Source organism: Anser brachyrhynchus (genome assembly GCF_964034855.1).
Source record: "Anser brachyrhynchus genome assembly, chromosome: 6".
Taxonomy (NCBI): Eukaryota; Metazoa; Chordata; class Aves; order Anseriformes; family Anatidae; genus Anser; species Anser brachyrhynchus.
In genome coordinates, this window is record NC_137700.1 from 15935377 (window position 1) to 15956633 (window position 21257).

The following is a 21257-nucleotide window of genomic DNA, read 5'->3' on the forward strand; positions in this document are numbered from 1 at the left end:
AAGCAGAATGAAGAAAGGGCAGATAATGTTATTGCTTTACTGTGGGGCCTTCTGAAAGTTATTGATTTCCTCTCATAGCTTTCTACTGAAATCACAGCATGGCTTTCTGCCTGACTGAGATGCATTTTTGTGTACACACACTCCCTGGTGTCTCTATATTATCACATTATCCTCACATGCCAATTCTCAGCATCTCTGTCACTACTCGAAGCTGACACATAGGTTTCCTTTATAAAAAAACAAAAAAAAAAACAAAAAAAACATAAAGCTGCAACAATTTCCAGTCCAGCTTAAACTAAATCCACTGTTGCTGATTCTTATTCATAGTACCTTATTTCCAGCATCAAAATTCTCCTCCTTGTTTCTCTCTCTTTGAGGGAAAATTATGTTTGCTCAGAAGCTGCGCTAAAGCTCTAATTAACATGTACTGCACTGTGCAAAAAGCACACCAGCAAACAGGCCTGCTTTAAGCCTATTTTTTTAATCATATTACATTCAAGACATGCTCCCTCTGTTGCATAGGCACACAGTCAGTTTGGGCTTACCGCCTGCTTCAATTGCTGGCTGTTTCCCAAGTTTTCACTCCCTTCTGTCTTATTCTATAGCCATGGAGACAACAAATGAGCTATTTCCACCATCAAAAGAAGCTCCTTGCTGAGTCAAAAGAATGAGTCCTAGTTAGAGAGGAAAATACTCTTGACACAGGTGTGCAAGTGACATCATAATCACAGTCAGAATAGATGGCCTGCAAATTGCACAGCATTTGTAATTAATAGTGCTCTATAACAAAGACCACTCTGTGTGTGATTACAACCTAATAATGCTTCATAGCTGCATGAACAAAGCTTCATTTCACTGAGAAATGTAGATCAAATATTCACAGGAGTAATCTGTCCTACAGTCTAAGATCCCTGAGTCAGAGATTAAATTGTGGTTATTTAAATACCAATCAAATTAAATATGTTCTTAAGCACTTGTTTTCCACAGAAATTTTAGCCAGGTTAATGGTAGTTGCAACATGGAAACCTTTCTGCTGATCTCAAATCAGTACAGGGAGTGTTTGGTTTATATAATAACACAACAGCAATAATAAAAGAACATCTACTCACTGAAGGTGAATTTCAAATCCTATCAATGTTTTCACCACTCAGTTGGTTCATTTTTATCCTCCAATGACCCCCTTGGACTTCTGTTTTTTCTGTATACTGGTCCATTCAAGAGTTCCTGGGAAGCCATGTCTCTAATCACTTCATAGTCTGCCGCTCTCATTCTGTCCCTGAAACAGAACAAAAAACTGTTACAGTAAAGTCAGAAGTATAAATTTGTTATTTTTACCTAGAAGCGTACTTAAATAGACCATCCACTTTTCAGAAATTTCTACATCCCAACATGCATAGCTTATCTCCTCACTCACATACCCCACTCTCTCCCACTCAGTTGACCAGTACTGACCCATTTGGCTCTGAGTTTCATCCAGCTGGGTCCTGCCAGCACATGCTGGATGAGCGGTCCTTTTAGCTGGGCCATGGTGACACCAGGTATGGTTGCTGCATATGACAGCAGTCTTCTGTAATTACTTTACAGCAGATTGATGAATGGTGCTTGAATTCTGCTCCATGACCAGTTCCAGACCTTTGGTTTGTCCCTGTTTTCTGTTCTCATACGTAGATTTTGAGACCACGTCCTGATTCCAGCCCCAGCCCTAACCATCCTGGCCCGGATCTCTCCTTGCAAACTCAGTTTATCCCATCCATTTATTCCCATTTACCATCTCAGGCAAGGTCAGTCTTGTCTTTTTTCTGCTAATATTGCAGGTTGTTCTGTCACCTTAGTTACTCTTTTTGCACTATCATTAATAGGAATAAGGAAAAGACTTCCCATTTGTGTATGAACACTTCCCAGGTGTTCAAGGCCAGGCTGGGTGGGGCTTTGGGCAACCTGGTCTAGTGGGAGGTGTCCCTGCTCATGGCAGAGGGTTAGAATTGGATGATCTTTAAGGTCCCTTCCAACCCAAACCATTCTGTGATTCTATGATTTACCATTCAAAATAGTTCCTATTTTCCAACAGAAAATCTGAATGTCAGGAAATTGATCCCTGATGATACTGATAACATAATCTTGCAATTCATGACAGTAACTTATAAGAATCTTGCAGAAGCAATGGCATGTGTGTGCAAAAGAAATTGCAGATAAGTTTCTCATTGCCCCTAATTAAGATCATTGTTTGTTTTTTTTTCCTTGCTTCAAACAAACGTGATCTTATCTTATTCAATTAAATAATTTATGGAAATAAAAGCAGCAAATCTTGCAGGTAAGAAATTGGAGCAGTTTATCCAAAATTAAAAAACATCTCCAAAATTAAAAAAAAAACACTAACTCTGACCCTTTAACGTTCTAATTACCATTGTTTTCCTGTAGGCTGTTAGGAAACAGCTAGCATCCCATTTCACACAATAATGACAGAAGAATTTCTCAAGACAACACACTATTATTGCATGAAGAAAGTCAATTTTGGATTTTAGAGATTCTTTCAAGTCTTGAAGGCATTAATTAATCTATAACTTAGAAATCACCAAATTTACTGAATATTTTCCATCAGGAATCTTCACCTCTATCTCCAGTGCTTTATGGGCTGTTGCCTGTTACACCTAATTTTAAAAAAGCCCCGTGAGTATGAGCAAAAATAAGATTGGAGCAGATGACATTTTGTATCACATGTTAGTTACCAAAACAATTTGCTTCTTTAGTAAAAAACAGCTTACAAATCAGTTAATGCTGTGATCATTTATCCTTGTCCTCTCTTTTTTAAAAAGTGAAATCAGCTTCCCTCCCATCTCATGAAAGCACGCTATCGCTATTAGAACTTCGCCCCTTCTCTCACAGCATTTAGCCTTCCCCATGTGCCAGCTCTGGATTAAACCTGACCCTTATTTCTGGAGTGAAAAAATGACTGAAGATTAACAACAATCATGACAATCTTAGTCAAACATATTCCACACAGAATTCCACTCACTCTGGAAGAGTTAAACCTGAAATTACTTTTTTCAGTTGTTAATTTTCACTGCGAAATAGTCAAGTCATAAGAATTTGTATCCCATGGTAATTTATAAATTGCCTGATCTTATAGCATTAAGTTTATCGGAACAACTCTACACCTGCCCCCTTCCTCCCCAGAAACCTCAGACTGCTGGTGCCAGAGTGCCTGCTAATGTCAGTTTTCAATACACCCACAGTTAATAAAACTGGGAAAATTTCAGTGTAAAGATGTTAGATATTTGCTCATTTCTGATTCAAATATTATTCTGATGAGGTCAGGGCCAAATTGTACAAGGACAGTAAAAGCTGCAGAATGATGATAGAAACATGCCCTGATATTTTAGAAAGAAAGAATAATAACAATTAGTAGTTGTACCACACAATGTCACAGTGCCCCTGAGCTCTCCACACAGCACATCTCTGGACTATGCCCCACGACGGTTATTCAACAATCCTTGACGTTGGTAGCACAACTGCATTATGTACTAGCCCTTCATCCTCGTTTAAAGACAGCTACTGGGAGAGCTGGACAATACTGGCGAACCCAAGCAAATAGAACTCAATGTGCAGCAGGCAATATTGTTCTGTTTATGAATCAAACAAATCCAACAACCTCCAAAAGCTCTTGGGGCTACCTGGCATTTTCCATGTCCCCGCAGGAGTGTCTGTCTTTCCCCTGCCCCTTTGGCAGTATAAGAATAACCTCACTGGAGCAACAGAAGTCATCTAGGTCTACATAAAGCCCTAGTAAAAATCTTCTTTGCACAGCTCATTGCGAGGAAAAAAAAAGAAAAAGAAAAAAGAAAAAAAAAACATGACAGGGATGGAAGAAAAAAAAATTTGGCTTATCTATACTAATTTTGGTGGTGTTCTGACAATTCCTGCCAGCCTAAATTTTGGCTAAAACAGTTTTATATAGTGGCACGAAGTTAAATGGAATATGTGGTGTCTGGCCACACTGAGGGATTAGTTTTGTCAGAATAAAGCCTCCTATTGCTGACTTAATGACTTGGCAAAAGCACTGTAAATAAAGGCAACACTGAATCCGCCAATTCCCAGCTTGTCAAGCTCCTCAACAACCAACAAACCACAAAAGTAATTATAGATAGTTAAAATGCAAAGAGCAGGAGACCATTTTCTAAAAGGCACAATTACTGTATCCCTAGAGGCTGGGTTTAAGTCTACACCCTGAATTAATTTCCATTCATTTCCATCTGAAATTTGTTTGGCTTTCCCAAGATGCATGTTTGAGGTATTTCCTATTTATCTGAGACTTTATCATGAAGGAACTTGCAGTACATATTTCAGTGACATGTTTAAGTCCCTCATTCCCATGAGGATTGGCAATAGTCAGCCTTCCGCGAGGCAGGCCTCTAATCAGCCCCAAATAGAGACCTTGTTTTCAGTATCTTAATTTATGTTTTTCAGAATCAATGGCGTTGCATTGTCTCCAAAAATTACTGCTCATTTGTAGGGATATGGCAAGAATCCATGAATCTGTGGGCTGCAGGGCCTAAAGATGCTCCTGTGAACACCTAAACTTGTTTTCTGTATAAAAACATTAGGAATTTCACCAAGTGCCTACAAGTACTTGTATTCCTCAGCATATTTATTGAGTTCTGAAAAGAAAAAAAAAATAACTAAAAAAATCTACATAGAAACAAGTTTGAACCCAGCTACATATATGTTGTGGCAAAAGAAAATGAAATGTGTGAGCCTTTTTACGTTGCCTATGCAGCGGAAAGTGTTGAGTTTATGTGAGAGCTGGAGAGTGCCCTTGCTCTCAGGAAAGATCGACCAAAGGACAGGGAATGAGAAGAGACTATAATCATTTGAAAGTGACTAAAATTAAAGAATATAAATAGTTATCCATTTAATTGCTGTCCAGAAAGCCTACAATGGGAAACTCTAGTTTCCCCTCTGGATTTGCACGCATCTGTGCATCTATCCTGCCCCAGTGCTACTTCTGGCTGCTGTGTCCATGCAGTCCCCAACTAAAGGCACAGCTGCCACGCTCTACCTGCACTGCTCAGCCCCCTGAAAGCTGCTGACCAAGGGCATTCACACCATTTAACTTTACTTAATGGGGCAGTTAAATCCCACTTTGATACCTGACTTCCACATACAGTCACTAAAGAGAGGCAGATTCCTGAAATGGGTTGTCTGAATCACCCTCCAGAAGCTTCATTTTCCTCCAGGGAGCCCAGGTTCTCAGCAAATATTCTAAGAACATCCTTTACTGTTTCACATTTTTGGCTCTTAGGTAGAAAACGTATCATTCTTTCACAGTGGATAATTTATTCAGAGGCATTTTCCAAGTCAGAGGATCTTCTCTCAGCTTCAGCTGAGCTTCTTGGTAAATTTGCCCTACGCAGAACAGCAAATACAAGGAGGACAAAGCTGAGAAGTGTTCAGCTGCAACAGTAAAGAACTCTCTGGGGCTATCCAAACTCCTCCACCTCACTTGAACAAAAGAGAGTTTAAATTTATGGGGAGGAGGGAAGGGGTGTTTTTTTAAAACCTGGAAACAGATGATTCCTATCCGTCCTGTAGTTTCATCTATGACTTTCCCAGGACACAACAGCAGCCCCGACAGATGTTGATTTCGATGTTGGTTTGCACAGGTCCAGACCATTTCTACCATTTACTAACATGAATTTTGTGAGGTAGCTCAACAGGTTAGTAACCACAGCCATGCTGTTTTCACCTCCACACCCAGGGAACGCACACATGCATTCAAAGTGCCTCTAAACTATGATGGGATTACAGAATTTGAAATCTGCTGAGGCAGATTAAACATCTCCTACTAGAAAGACCTGAAAAAAATGCAGGGTATGCCCATGTATTGGCTAGAAGCTCTAAATTATTTTTTTTTTTTTTACAGACCCATAGTAATTTCCTTCAGACCTTACAGTGTTAACATACTAATAATATCCATGCCTTTCTTAATTACCTTTCTCAGGTCTCAGCAAATGATAGACCTCTAGGGATCCATAGACCATAATCAGAAAATGATCCGTTAATGACTTTGTAAGGCCAGACCCTCAAAGCGGTGGCCCTCCAAAGAAGGACATACTTTAATAACATTGAATGTATTATGTAACAGTTGCCTATTCTTCTATCTTACATAACAGAAATAACAACTAATCTCTGTAATCCTTTGCAACTACATTTGTTTAAACTGCCACAAAACCTGCACAAAGCACTTTGGGGAATTCTGGGTCAGCAGAATGGTGAATCCCAGGCTCAGTAATTACACACAGCTACAGTATGCAAAATATACCTGAAGGTAACATTTATTTTCATATGGCTTCCTCCACCGGGAGGGTTACAAAGTGCCTCATGCAGAGCTAATCATTCATAGTTCAAGCAACCAGGGAAGGCACTGAATGAACCCTCATTTCAAAAGGAAAGTAATGTAGACGTTAGTACTGGAAGTTTTAATGGTAATGCACACTAGAGAGAAATAGCACTTAGAAAAAATGTACTAATGATACTGTCTGCTCAATAGAGACATCAGAGCAATGATTTCTATTGCGCTTTTGATCCTGTACTCTGAAGGTGAAATTTTCAGTTCAGGAGCTGATGCACAAGTTTTTATGTGGCTCTCATTAGCTATAGTTTGAAACTTTCGGTGGTGGTGCACGTGCTTTTGCTATACTCTATACGGAAGTAAATTTGAGGCAGATGGATCTTATTAAAAACAACAACAGCAGTCTAGAAAAACAATTCATGCACCACTCAGGGGTTTATTTGAACTTTCCCCTGAAGACTTACAAGTGTTTTCAACCCAAAAGTACACTTACCTAGAAAGTCATGTAAAGTATGTTGCAGACATGCAAATCTGGTTTGTAAAATCAGGTCAAGGCAGTTATTTTGGCCATATAACAGGCAAAATCCAAGGTAGTCTTCCAATGTTAGGACAATGACCTGTGAGAAAAACAAAGCCACTAGAATTCAAGACCACTTCTCAGGAGTGTGCACAGGAACAGATTTTCAGGTGATAATCCTCAACACCAGGTGCCCAACTCACAAGGCAATGGCCATCTTGTGATTTTAGCTAGCATGAAAAAAAAATTTCTGCATTTCAAGTCCTAGCCTTTCTTGCTGGGACTGTGATCTTTGAAAAACCTGGTCCTTAATGACTTACAAGTAATCCAAGCAATGTCGGCTACGGTCTGCAGCTGAAATATGTATAAATTATACACAGAACAAACTCTAATGCCATCCGTGCTTCAAATGGTTTTTAAGAATGTATTTAGAGTTCTGTGAACAATTTGCAAAGTAAAAGAGGCAAAGCATGTTTCAACGTTCTTTGACTCCTGCACCATCTTTACCTCTACATTGTTTTCTCCAGAGATGGAGAACAGATGGACAGTGCAAGCACACATCTTTCAGCAGGGGCCTTTGCTTCCTCATTCATAGGGTTATATGAGCAACATAGGCTCTTCTTTGTTTTACAGAAACATCCTAAGCCCAAAGATCAGGACTGCTTAACTATTTTACAGTAAATGATGAGGAAGAAACACGGAAAAAATATGAGCTTATTGAATGATGCTGTTACTTGGCAAGATTCATCCATCAACCTGCCACTAGGGTGCCTGCTGAAGACTAACACAAGACCCGCACATCAGCTGGTGGTTCTCAGTAACAGCAGGAGGAGCTTTAAGTTTACTTCTCCATGGAATAAGCCCCAAAGTATTTATACTTTCAGTGTGTACTTTCAAACCACTCTCTGGTCCCTTCCCCTCACACTGGAGACTGTGTGGGAGCAATCATGTACTTTATGGTCTGTTTCAGCACCAAAAGGCAGCTATCACCAGGGGCACTCACTCCTCCTTTAAACCAGCACAGTGGTTTCCCTCTTCATCTAGAGTTACACAGTTGTTCTAGCTCCAGTTGCGTTAGCACAGATGGTAAGAGGGAGAGCAAGCGAGTGACATGACATGGAAGCTCTTTTGTAGCAGCTTTCAGCATTCACACCTATGCTGTTGCACCAGGAGCACTTGAACAGGGGAGTAACTTCACAAAGGTGCCACAGACTAGGCACGTGTATAATGAAGGGATTCTCACCATAGCTATTTCATTATGCAAGAGGCACTTTATTATGGGTTAGCTGCCATCACTCTCTCTGATAGACAGGAATGCAGAGGACCTCTGCTGTAATTGGTTTTCCTTTGCACTGATGAGTACCTGGCAGAGAAAATAAATACGAACTGTCCTCTGCCAAGGGGGTATCTGCCACCTACCATGAGTTCATAGCAGTAACATTTTTTAGAGAGATTCACAATTGTTACAATTGCCTTTTCTTCACGTCCATCAACCTGACTCTCTATTATGCTTAAACAAATATGGAAGGGGAAAGAGGATAACAAAAGAAGGGCAGTGGAGATTTTGAGTCAAAGGCTGAACCTTTTTCCCCCAGTCTTTTGAAGACTCTGTCTCCACTCAGAATACCAAATGTCTCTGCAAACATGACACACAAGCAGCACACGCATGCCATTTTGTGGGTGGCACACATGGATACGTGAAAAGTTTCAGCTCCATAAACAGGGATTGATATTAACACACACATACACACCAAGAAAAAAGAAAGGTCGTCTAAGGAGTACTTCCCAAAATTCACAGCAGCTAGAGGAAGCTTCAGTGGCTTCGCCGGCTATTCAGACACCCGCAAAAGGCTTGTTTTCACAGCCCTTCTGTGAAAACCTGAATACCTTTTGCTCTGTGCTGCACATCATCTTACAGAGCTTCTACTGCTAAAAATAACACTTTTGCCTTTCCAAATTTTCAATTGGCTGAATTCTGACTTCCTAAAGGTCACTTCTCTTGGCAATTTTAACTCCATATAATACAGACAGAAATGGTACAGAATGCTTCAAGCCACCTGGCTCTGAAGTAACAGAAAGAACTTAATCATGGAGGTGGGAAAGGAAAATATTTTGTTGTAACACACTCCTTACTTCTTGTTTGGAAGACTGTGGGATAACCCAAAGTTTTGACAATGCATCTGCATTTATATCTACTTGTGACGAGAGTTCCCATCAGCTCAAACTCTCCATTTTGCCTGACTGGAAACTCATTAATTATAATGTAGAAGCACTTTTTATATAATAGCAGTTCCTCTGTAGAGAAACTTCATCCTTCCCCCAACCCTAAACAAGCCAACCAGCATATGTGCCTAAGTGGAGATAGGCACCTACAGAGCTCCGAGGCTATGTCCCCTAGCTGGTGAAAAGAAGAGAGTTAACTCCAAACAGAGACCTGGGATAGGTGCCCTAATTGTGCTCTGAAGGAGCCTCTCTCTCCCCATCCACTGCAGAGATAGCCAAAATAAGTAAAATGAATAATGAAGGAACAAAAGCATAAAGAAAGTCTCAATTCAAGAATTAATGTACTTATTTTAACTGAACTAGCTCAATCTCCCCTATGTACAGCCTGAATTATCTCCTTTAACACTGAAACAAACAAAGGCAGAACAGAGTTACTGCTTTCTTCCTGGTAAACAGACAGGTGCACGCTGCTTGTTGGAGGAAAAGAGTCTCCTAATAGGATAATATAGTTTGGATTATATTAGTTATGGAAAAATTGAGACGAGAAAGCCACAAGGGAATAATTTTATCAGGAGACGTGGGGCTGATTACTACAAAGTGCTGAGCATTTGCAGTTCCAGATGAAGTCACTGTGAGTTACACGTGCTTTACAAAATGACCCCTACTGTCCTTTCGAAAAAGGACAGAAGGTAGATTTTCCTACTACACATCATCAACTACACTGTTTCCTTCACTGAGTATTTTTAAATATAAATCTTTAAGATATGCAATCAATAATGCTAGCCATTCAAGCCTCTATGATGGCACAGAACAACAGTACAATTCTTCATAATCCATATACAGAATGTAGAAATTGTACAGCACTCCATGAACATGCACTGCTGCATATTCGTACAAAGCAACAGTACTGTGGAGACATTTCTCGAATGAAGATAGATTCTCTGACCAATGTAATGAAAAGAAAATTAGGACTAATGAAAAGATCAATCATACAAAATTCAAAGACTTTCAGGTATTTCTCAAATTAGAGATCAGAGGAAAAGTGCTTTGATGTTGCTAGGATTCTCCAGTGTGCCTAAGGGGCCAGCACACTGCTCCATAAACTTTAACAGGACCAGCTCTATATTCTTGGTTCTGACAATGGCACATGCTCACATCTAGGAGGCCTTCATGTTGGGCTAAACAAAGGAACACGCAATGCTAGCTGCACCAAACAATGTGCTTTGAAACCTGTCCTATTACCCTATAGTGAAAATAAAAGTACTGCAGTATGAAGGAACAAGATAAAAACTTGGAAATTGAGAGAACTCTTGAAAAACCTTTGCACCTGTGCCAAGGGAACATCTCTGCTGGTATCATCCCAGTCAGGAATGCAGAGCAAATAGGATGAAGAGCAAAAGGCACAATTTCTAGAAGAAAGTCCATCAGTGATACTTAAAGTGACTCAAACGGTGAGCCAAGAAGTAAATAGAATGATAGAATCATTCAGGTTGGAAAAGGCCTCTAAGATCATCTAGTCCAACCTTTAACCTAGTACTGAAGTCCACCACTAAACCACCCTACTAAGTTCTAAACCTACACATTTCTGGAAGACCTCCAGGGATAGTGATTCAATCACTTCCCTGGGCAGCCTGTTCCAATGCCACACAACCCTTTCAGTAAAGAAATTTCTCCTAATATACAAAATAAACCTCCCCTAGCACAACTTGAGGCCATTTCCCTTCATCTTATCACTTGGTGTTTGGGAGAAGAACCCAGTCCCCACCTCACTACAACCTCCTTTAAAGTAATTGTAAAGTACAATAAGGCCTCCCCTTAGCCTTCTCTTCTCCAAGCTAAGATCACAATAATGTTCATTGTTATAAATGAAGATTCAGCTTTAGGTCACAGGAAATATGAGATAAATATGAAAAGGAAAACAGTATTAGGGCATGAGGGTGACCTTTTGCCATTGTACAACTATCATAAGTAGCATATCTGCAAGTAATACGCCATAGCCAGTGGTGTACAACTATCACAAGTAATGAGTCCACTGTCACTGAAAAAGAAACACAGCACTTGAACTCCTGTGGCTTTTGTTGGCCAAAGCATTCAAGGAAGCTTCAAGAAAAGAGTTTTCCAGAGCAGGTAAAAAGAAGATAAAAAATCGCTACCTGTCTCACAGATCTGCTGAGAATCTGGGGACAAGGACTGAAGCACAGGCAGAATTGATTTTCCTTATTATCAGACATGGGAAACATGGCAAGTTGGAAAGGGCATATGCCTTAAAAGGGATCCAAGTTTAGAATGCATTGAGTAGAGGCTCCATGAGAGCATTCACAACTGGTACTCTGAGACAGAGGAAACTCAAATTGTGCTCCCTCTGAAAAGTAAAACTAATGTGCTTAAGCATAAGAAATTAAAATAGCACAGTCTGCAGGACAAAACTGAAGTATATCAAGGAAACTCTAAAAGGAAATTTACCTCTTTACAACTCTGAACAACTCTAAATGGCAAGATTTTAAAAATTAACTGTCAATCCCATGCTTTCTCTGAAAGAGACATATGCCATTTCATGACACCTATGCAAATTCCTATGTATGTCTAACTAGCAGATCTCCAGCAATTGCAACGCGCAATAGTTCGGAATTCTGGTGTGCATCTGTTCTGTTCAATGTTTTCAATAGCTGACTATATCTGAATTTTATTCCTATTTGCACTTGTCTCCTTGGTACCCTGCATGCCAAAGTCACCACTGAAATCTTGGCAGAGGCTAAATTTTAAGGTGGAGTAATTCATCAGTAATGCAACCCGTTAGAATTGCAGATAAACTGCTTAAATGCTAGGCGCATTTATGCAAGTTGCATATAAGAACCTCTTGTCATTGATTTATCCTTTGCCAACCAGGAAAAAAAAAAAAAGACAAACAAAAAAAAACCCACACAGGATTTCATGAAAAAACTACTTTCATTCCATTTGGCAACACAACACGTGTGTGTGAGAGTAAACTGTACTTTTACAGGCATTCTTCCTTACCCTGAAAGGGGAAGGAATACAGATCATTGGCATGGGGAATTTTTATTCATTATTTTATTTCTTGGCTTCACAAAAACATTAATTCATTGAATTCTTAGAGTCAGACTCACTGATGAAAGGGTATCACCCTTTACTGTACCATAAAGTGCTTCCTGCTGCCCTCCAAAGGCACTGCTCTAAATTAAAAGATGATTAGACTCTCTAAGGTGACTTTGTGAAACAGCAGTATGTGTTTACTTTCTCTGCCTTCTAAATCAGCCTTGCTCAATTTAGAAGTAAAGAAAAGATGTTTTTCCTAATTGCTAGCCCTGAAAAATTCAAACAGTTTTCTGAGTCTCCAACTGAGTCTTTAAGGCTTGTGTATCAGTAACAATAAAGATGGGGAAATAGTTAATGATTCTCAATGACTATAGCAAATAGTTAATGATTCTGTGAGCTACCTGCAAGCAGAATAGACTCCAGCTCACTCATCCACAGCTGTGCTGAATCTGCAAGGCTGACTAATAAAAAGCAATAAAAGTTTATTTTTGTCACCAAAACGATCAGGCATAATTCAGAATGCGTAGATACTTCTGCCAGAAAGTGACTTATCTGCAGCTTAACTTCATACAGCAATAAACCAAAGTTTTTCCTTAAATGGCACCCATTACAGGGCACAAATGTCAGCATAGGCAGCAGCAACTCAAGAAATTCTCCCCAGGATGAGAGGCTGACTGGTTTTATTCTAATGGAGTTCAGCATCATCCCTAGTGGTTGGCTTCAGCCACAGTCAATGCAAATGGCTCCCTGTCCTTTGGAACGTTTTAAATTCCACTCCAGAAAAAAAGACTAACCTGCAACCCCAGCAGGCCCAAGAGGGAATCTGCATTCTTCCACGTGAAAAAACAGAGCTAAAGTCACACAGCACCGAGTCACCAGTTATTCTCCTACTGAGGGGCACAAGTTTTCAAACCTGCTCTTCTACCACCGAGGCTCAACACGTGGGCTGTCACAAAACTGGTCTTAAGAAAACTCAAGTGAAACTGCAAAGCTGAAAGTGCAGCATTGATTGGATTGCACTTCCAGACACTGTTAGCGATTGCTGGGGACTCAGCACTCACAGGAATTTTGGTAGCTGCCACTGCCCAGAACAAAACACCTCTAAATTACAACCATTTTCTATCTGCCCATCAGAAGTCAAAGGATTACCTTTCCCATGACACCCCAGATCTACCTTTGTCCCACGCTGCTTCTAGAAGCAGGAGACAAGCTTTTCTTCACAGTTTAGACATAGCTGCTGGGCTAGCGTGCTGCTGAGTGGAAATTAAAACTCCACTAAATAGCCATTAAGTTGGGAACAATATAATTTAACAAATGAATATGACAACACTTATTCTAACTTTTTCTACAGCTCACTTGTATATCCCAACAAAAGGCACATGTTTCTTGCTCACACAAACTATTCCACATTCAAATATACCCCAACCTGATTCCACACTGGTGCTTGCATCAGCTGGCTGACATATTTTGAGACTGGTTTACTTTAACCCAGCCTACAGGCAATACAATCCATATTTCCATGTGCCACATAAGTGGAAAAAGCATTTCCAAAAGAAATCTGCTCTTCTGTTTTTGTTGCTGATGCCTGAAACAAAGGAACATGTGGAATGAATCACATGGAACAAAATAAGGTAATTCAGCATTTTCTTTGACGATTTTAACAAAATTCACACACACTTTTTTTTTTAATTTACTTGACATTCTACCCAATTTTAGAGAAGATAACCAAAATGAACTACTTACTATTATAACACCACTAATGGATTTCACATTGACTTCAGCCCAGACCTGCATATTCACTTCTCTATCTTCAGACAAGGAGATCTGTTTAACTTTATGCACCACCTTGAAAGGTATTCCTGCTGCCTCAGTTTTAGGATGCCAAAAGATGGCCTGTGTGAAGAGATTACTTCCCACGTGATCAAGGAAAGAAAAAAGTTCTCCTGAAGGGTAGTTCAGAGCATTCAGAGCAGGAGCTCTAAGTAGGCCCTCAGAGTACCCCCTCTGATAACGCTCTTTTCCCCCACTGAGTAATCAGAGAGAGTAGAAAGACTAAATTCTGTTGAACATGAGCCAGCAGCGTGCTTTGGCAGCCAGGAGGGCCAACCTTACCCTGGGGTGCCTCAGGCACGGCACTGCCAGGCAGTCAGGGAAAAGGACTGTCCCGCTCTGCTCTGTGCTGGTGCAGCCTCACCTCGAGCACTGTGTGCAGTTTTGGGCACCACAGTATAAGATATAAAACGGTTAGAGAATGTCCAAAGGAGGGCAACAAAGACGTATGAGGAGCAGCTGAGGTCCCTTGGTTTGTTCAGCCCAGAGCAGAGCAGGCCGAGGGGAGGCCTCATGGCGGCCTGCAGCTCCCTCACGAGGGGAGCGGAGGGGCAGGCGCTGAGCTCTGCTCTCTGGGGACAGCGACAGGACCCGAGGGAACGGCATGGAGCTGGGACAGGGGAGGGGCAGGCTGGGTGTCAGGGAAAGGTTCTGCACCCAGAGGGTGGTCGGGCACTGGGACAGGCTCCCCAGAGCAGTGGTCATGGCACCGAGCCTGCCGAGTTCAAGAAGCGTTTGGACAATGCTCTCATATACATGATCTTATTTATTTATTTATTTATTTTGGGTGGTCCTTTAGGGACCCAGGAGTTGGACTCGATGATCCTTGTGGGTCCCTTCCAACTCAGATATTCTATGATTCTTAGATGATGTCCCTTAAATTAGGCAGTTTCAGTATCCTTTTACTGACAAAACAGAACATTTTGGTTGTTGAAGCTTTTCCTGATATTTCAGCCTTGAATTCAATCAAAACCAATCTATTTGCACAAAAAGCCCATTTGAACATAGCTAGCAAGAAGTGCCAATTTGTCAGTCCTGGAGGTGAAGCAATTTTTATGAGCAGAACAGATCTCTCATGAGCAGAGGCAGTAGAAAACTGTCAGCACAGTCACACTTCCAGTGCACTTCATAAACCACTGGCATAGAAAGACCACCAAGTGATGGAAGACCACCTAAAGTGATATTGAATTCATTTCAATATCCTCTGAAACCCTGCTGTCTCCGCTTAAAATCGTAAGACAGGTGTAAATATGTATTAGCACAGACTGCCATTTACTAATAACTGGAATAAACCCAGTGATATTTCCCATTGGATTTAACTGGCAATTAGCTTCACAGTGATTACAAGCTACATAACTTCTATTGCTACCCTGCAATGTATGGGACAAACTAGGACCTTATGGTGGAAACTTTTTGTAACTCATGTTAACTTCCTGGATTGTCACAGTGAAGAATTAATGCAGTAACTTCATGGGAAAATGTACCAGCCATTATGTACTGAACAATAGCTCATGCGGTTTCAGACTTGCGAATATGCTCATCCAGCAAAAGCAATTAAATACACGCTTAACTTTAAGTAGTCCCACTGGAACCTATTACATCTAAGAAGTAAGCAGCAATCATGAAGGAAAATGTTACTCATCCTTCTGAAACAGCATTTCTATAACTGAATGTATCTTGCAAGGCCATTTTTGAAAACCAAGGCACACAAGGACTGGACCTTACACACTTAAAACTTTCTCTCATGATGCGCTATTGCAGTTCACAAACATTTTACCTAATGGCATGACCCAGCTAGAACCTTACATCTCAGATGCTACATTTTAGTCAAATGGAAAGCTGAAAACTTGACGTCTGCCTTATTTATTTATTTGTGGCACCAGAATGACCTTTAGGCCAATGACCTGAACAACAAAGGGTTTTACTCTAGCCGAAGTTTTTATAGACCTCTTGCAGCCACCAACCTTCAGAGCCAAAATATATGGAAAAAAGTGTTATGATTAATGCTATATTCTTCTTCCTACAGAGGTAAGGGTTGTGACAATAAGCTCTAGATGATTTGCAAGGCTTCATCTTACTTTTGAAAAAAAAAAAAACTGCTATTATTAAAATATCGAGGGCAAATACTTTAACTGAAGAGTAAACACTTTACAATATTTATTATTTTTCATCCTCACAGTGAATATAACCTATTATTTGAAAGTCTCCAAATGCCAATACTAATTGCAGACTTTAGACTGGATTTGTTTGATCCAATTCTGTTTTCTTCCACTACATTTAGTGGTTGAAAACCTCCTCTGGGTGAGTTTATCCAGAACAAATACACACCTTTTTTTTTTTTTCCTTCCTAACAGAAGTAGGACAAAAGTCATACCAGGGGATTGGGTAGTTCAGAGGTTAAGTACCAAGAATCTGTTGGTTACAGATAACTTGGACCAGTGCTGAAAAGACTAGGTCCTAAAACTGAGGCAGCAGGTGTGTGTGTGTGTATATATATATATATATGTGTGTGTGTGTGTGTATATATATATATGTATGTATATACACACGCACACACACTGAAGCGTGATCAAAAAAGTTAAGACAGATAGGCTTGCTTGCCTGGAGATATGAAGTGAGGTTTCCTGGCATTTAACTTCATGGATGCTCCTCCACATCCCCTCTTCCAAAAGCTGGGGCAGACTTTCTACTGCTCATTCATGCCCTTAGTGCAGGGCTCCTGGCTCCTCAGGCCAGCATGTGTGCTCTCAGCATTTTTCAGCATCTGATGCTCTCCTTCAGGCCTCTTCCCTACCTATACATACCAAAAGCAGCAGCTAGAGTTGCTTCTCTTCCTGTAGAAATGCCACACAGCATGAAATATCTCTAACTCTGGGCTCTACCTACCTGTTGCAAAACAATACTTTACCATAGCCACACTGTCAGGACAAATGATGTGCAGACCTTTCTAGCACCATCTTTGCTCTATGTTTTGCTCTAAGTGTTCTGACATTTCAGTGTTTCAGTCTTAAAGTCCTGGTTACCAAAATCATGTTAATGAATACCACGGTTTTAATTTAAAAAGGCATGTTTGCCTGGTTGCTGGGCAAAATTTGATGGAATACAAGGAACACACCCTGCTGTCTCAAAAGCCAATCAAAAAAGCAAAGCAATTTTTATGAGCTTAGAATCTGCAATCTTAGTGGTTGTTTTTTTGTTGTTTGGTTGGGTTTTGTTTGGTTTTTGCCAGGACAAGTATGGTAAAGTTTTCAGTCAAACATTAACCAGAAAAAGACAGTAAAAAACAAATAGTTTTTGTTATAACATAGCTGCTTAAATGATTAAAAAAAAAAAAAAGGAGGTTTCTCAGCTGCAAATATGGACTTTGTGGACAAAATGAAGAGACTTGCCATGCAGCAAATTACCCATTACCAAATATAAGCCACTGCCCCAGTTAAGGCAAAGGAAGAATTTCATCTTGAATTTCTCATTGCTGAAATTATTTGCCCAATATAAATATTATTTTAACTATTAGCTGGAGGGAAGTGTATGTATCTATGTAACTATGTGAAAGAGAAAGAAAACTGCCTCACTTTCATCCTGGATCCCATTTGCTTAAAACCCCACAGTTTCTGTAAACTGAAGTATGGAGTAAAAGAAACCTATTAATGACAACAAAATTAGTGGTAAGAAAAATACTTTGCACTTACGTCTCAGGTACATTCCTAATTCTGACTCTAGTTCATCTTAAAGCCCACCCGCCAACACCCTTGGCTCTTCCTCATAGACCAACTCCAAGAAACAGTTCAGTTACACATCATCCTCTTCAGCTGTGGTTTGGTACAGCCATTGCCTTTTCTTATAGCACTGCCACAATAAATGCCAAGCATCTCTCACTTTTCTGTGAAAAAACTACTGTGCTGAAGAACTGGGGTGGGGACACGATATGAGGACATCTCATTTAAATAACGAATGAGAGAAGAGCATCATGATGCATGAGGCACTCAGTGGACCAGCTTCCCTAATAACACACCAACCCAAACCACACGATTTTTTTCCCCCCACGTAGCTCAGCTCATCACGTATAATTCTATCTTTTGATTCCTTTGAGAATGAACCACCGGGGGATATACAGAGGGTGGTAAGCTGACATTTCTCTCATAGGAATTTTCTGATAATAGCAATTGTAGAGAATAGCCAGGGCCGTATAAAGTTTTCAGTCTGGGTTATATGAGGTAATAAAGTCAGCAATTTTTATGCACTGGATAGATCACACACCCAGCAGTAAGGTTTGGTGAGAACTGAGAGAATCAAAGATCATTCTTTTGGCAGCTGCTTGGACACAGATGAGTCAGGCCTACAGCGAGATGTCCACCTCGATGGCAAAATGACAACACACGTCCTCACAGAACACATCCCTTCTACTCTGCACTGCCAAGACTCCCCCCTGATGCCCCCCCCCTGCATCCCAGTGACAGTCCTGAGCAATGTCAGCATCAACAGCCGTATGGAACAAAGGACAACTTTCTTGGTTTTCTGTTACAATTTCTAATGCATGCCAATCAAACTTATGTAGGTTCTACTGAGTTATAAATCAGGTCTGGAGCACTAACAGTCAGGTGCTACTACAGTGCCTTGATCTTGCAGGTAAGCATAGCCAGTTCGTGACCCTTGTGGCTCTCCCCATCTGGGCAGGCAACAGAAAAAAACCCTCTTTGAAAGAAAAACAGACAACTGCCTGATAACCAGCTCAGGATTTTGACTTACTAGGAATTACATGTACTACTAACCCAGATGACACAGGGCGACAACCTTAAAGGCAAGGGTGCTTAGAGCTACAGCTCCTCACATGTGGCAGACCTCATTTTCCACTCCTGGTACAGCACATCTCCGGGCTTTTTCCCACTCTCCCCCGCCTTTTATCGCATTTTAAAAGGTACTGAGTCTCTTAATTAGTGTCGAAGAAACCATACAAACTAGCTGAAAGCAGCTTTTCTGCCACTGATCACTGACAAGCTATTAGGCCTGACATTTCCTTCAGCACAGTATTCCTTTGATTAATGCAGCTGCACAATTATTTTTTTTTTTTTCAAAATTTGTATAATACTCTCCCATGACAGGAATTGATTTAGAAATACAAGGCAAAGACTAAGAAGAGGTGGACTTTCAGTACAGTAAAAAAGGGTATAATGAGGTTCACAGTCACAGCCAGGGAGGCTGTTATACTGGTTGTGAATCTTGGACAGTTTATTACTGACTAAGGTAATAGGATGGATCTCTTAAAAGGCAGAGGGGGCTTAGCAGCACTTTCCTGTGATGGGAGCCTGCTGCTAAAATGGTTTAGAGGACAGAAGCAGCTTTCACTCATGGCAGACCATGTGCAGCAATTCTTCTCATCAACTGGACTATGAGAAGGTGGTAACTGGTACGACAGATCCCTTATAGGAACCAAGACTCTCAGAAAGCACCAGGCATTGCTGCAAGAACACAGCATGCATCAGGCTCCCAGACTGACATTTATCTAATGCATCCTCTAATTCCTCTCCCTTCCTATCTACTGCCAAGCTTCTTTGCTCCTGTTTTCCATCTCGCCATCCCACTCCGGTGGCAAATAAAACACTGATTGAATGCTAGGATCTTATAAGATCAGATCTCCCTCTTTTACTGAGAGCTAAACCATGTCTTCAAAAATAACTGCAGCACTCTCTAAACCAAACTTCACATCAACCCTTAGGAAACTGCCTCCATACAAACTATGTCCTTATGGGCCATATGTTCACAACCCTTTTTGTCCCACTGCTGCCCTTCCAACAGCAAGGCTGGAGGAAAACATCTGCCCTACGCGCTGCAGTCACACAGCTCACAAGGCATTCAAGATTCTGGCTCCTTTCTCTTCACAGCCAAGTTTGCTCCTTTCCTTTTCTTTTGCATGTCTGACTCCAGCTCAGCACAAAAAGGTATACAAAGGCTGCCTCTTCGACTGATCTGTTCAACAATCTCCCAGCTCTTCTTATGTGAGACTGCCAACTCTTCTTCAAAGGACTTGCACAGAAATAAAGCCCTTCATCATACTTTCAATCTGAATTATTAAAAATGTTGCTTTTTTTTTTTTTTATCTATCTTGTTGTTCTCTGTTGAGTCAAGCGGCCTCCAGCTATCTTCTCCAAAGCTTGACATACACTCAAGCCTCCTTTGAGTGAAAAAGATTTTCTTGTCTTGATGCTTATATACATGAAATATAACAGAAACTTCACAGCAATTCTACACTTCGTGTTTTCAAGTCTGAATGAATTTGCAATATGAAAGACTCAACCAGAGGGTTTTGGTCTGGATTTTTATTTACAGCTTTTCTTTGGCGAGAAGCCACCACCCTCTCTTCATGTAATCATGGTCCCATCTCCAAAATCATCAGCTGGAGGATATGTTGGACTGAAAAAAGGGACACTTGGTTGTTTGTTGTATCTGAAGTTTCCTATATGGATCACGGTAAAACCCAAACTGTTTGATGACTCCACCTGAGGTACTTGAGGAAACAATCACACATGACCTTACAGTATGTGTCCACCTATGCCTGGGCTCTCCATTCCTCCCTTTCCTCAAAGGGAATTTTCAATCCATTAGCAAATTTGAAATTTATGCATTTCCAAGAAGTCGTATGAAAAAGGGAGCTACAGAGGGGAGAGTCGTCTTAACTGTAAAATCTTAGACGACAAAGAAGTTTTTGTTCCCTACATACTAAAGATATGCAAGCTATAAAATCAGCTCAGTCCTCAATAAATGCCAGAAAATCCAGTCCACACCAGTGATTGACTGGGAAACCAATTTTAGAAGAACCAGGCTTCACTAGTCCCACTGGTCATCAAGCAATGTGTCTGAGAAAAGTGACGCAATGTCTGATGGGCAGGTATGCCTGGCACCATACAATGCCTAGGGACAGGGATATTACCTAGAGACAGACTGGTTCAAATTCCTTTTTACTTCAGCACTGAAAGTGAAACCTGTGTCTTTCTGGTCCACACTGTGTGCCCTTGCCACTGGGTTTCTAGCTGCTCTTGTGCTACAGTGTCTGTTATTTTCAGGTACTTCTGGAACCGTGTAATTTCCTGGACACTAACAAATTTCCATGAAAGGTTTCAGACTCAGTGACTCAGCTTTTTCTGAGGAAAAATGACATTGACAGAAATTTCTCTGCCAGTTGTTACACTGGATAACCCTCAGCAACTCAATTCACCTGTTTCCACCGTTTGAAACAGGGCCATAATACTGACCTGTTTCTCAGAACCTTCTCTGAGACTGATAGGCAAA

At 40.7% G+C, this 21257-nt stretch overlaps 1 protein-coding gene across 1 annotated transcript in view; it reads right to left on the reverse strand.

Annotated features, from left to right (window-relative positions):
• The window catches only part of LOC308197454 (uncharacterized protein), a 557403-nt gene that overhangs the window by 485579 nt on the left and 50567 nt on the right, over positions 1-21257 (reverse strand). Inside the window, exons 8-10 of the mRNA XM_080597940.1 lie at positions 6843-6966; positions 1110-1276; positions 546-674 (exon numbers count right to left, since the gene is read on the reverse strand). The gene's annotated coding sequence lies outside the window, so the exon portion shown is untranslated. The remainder of the gene's footprint in view (positions 1-545; positions 675-1109; positions 1277-6842; positions 6967-21257) is intronic.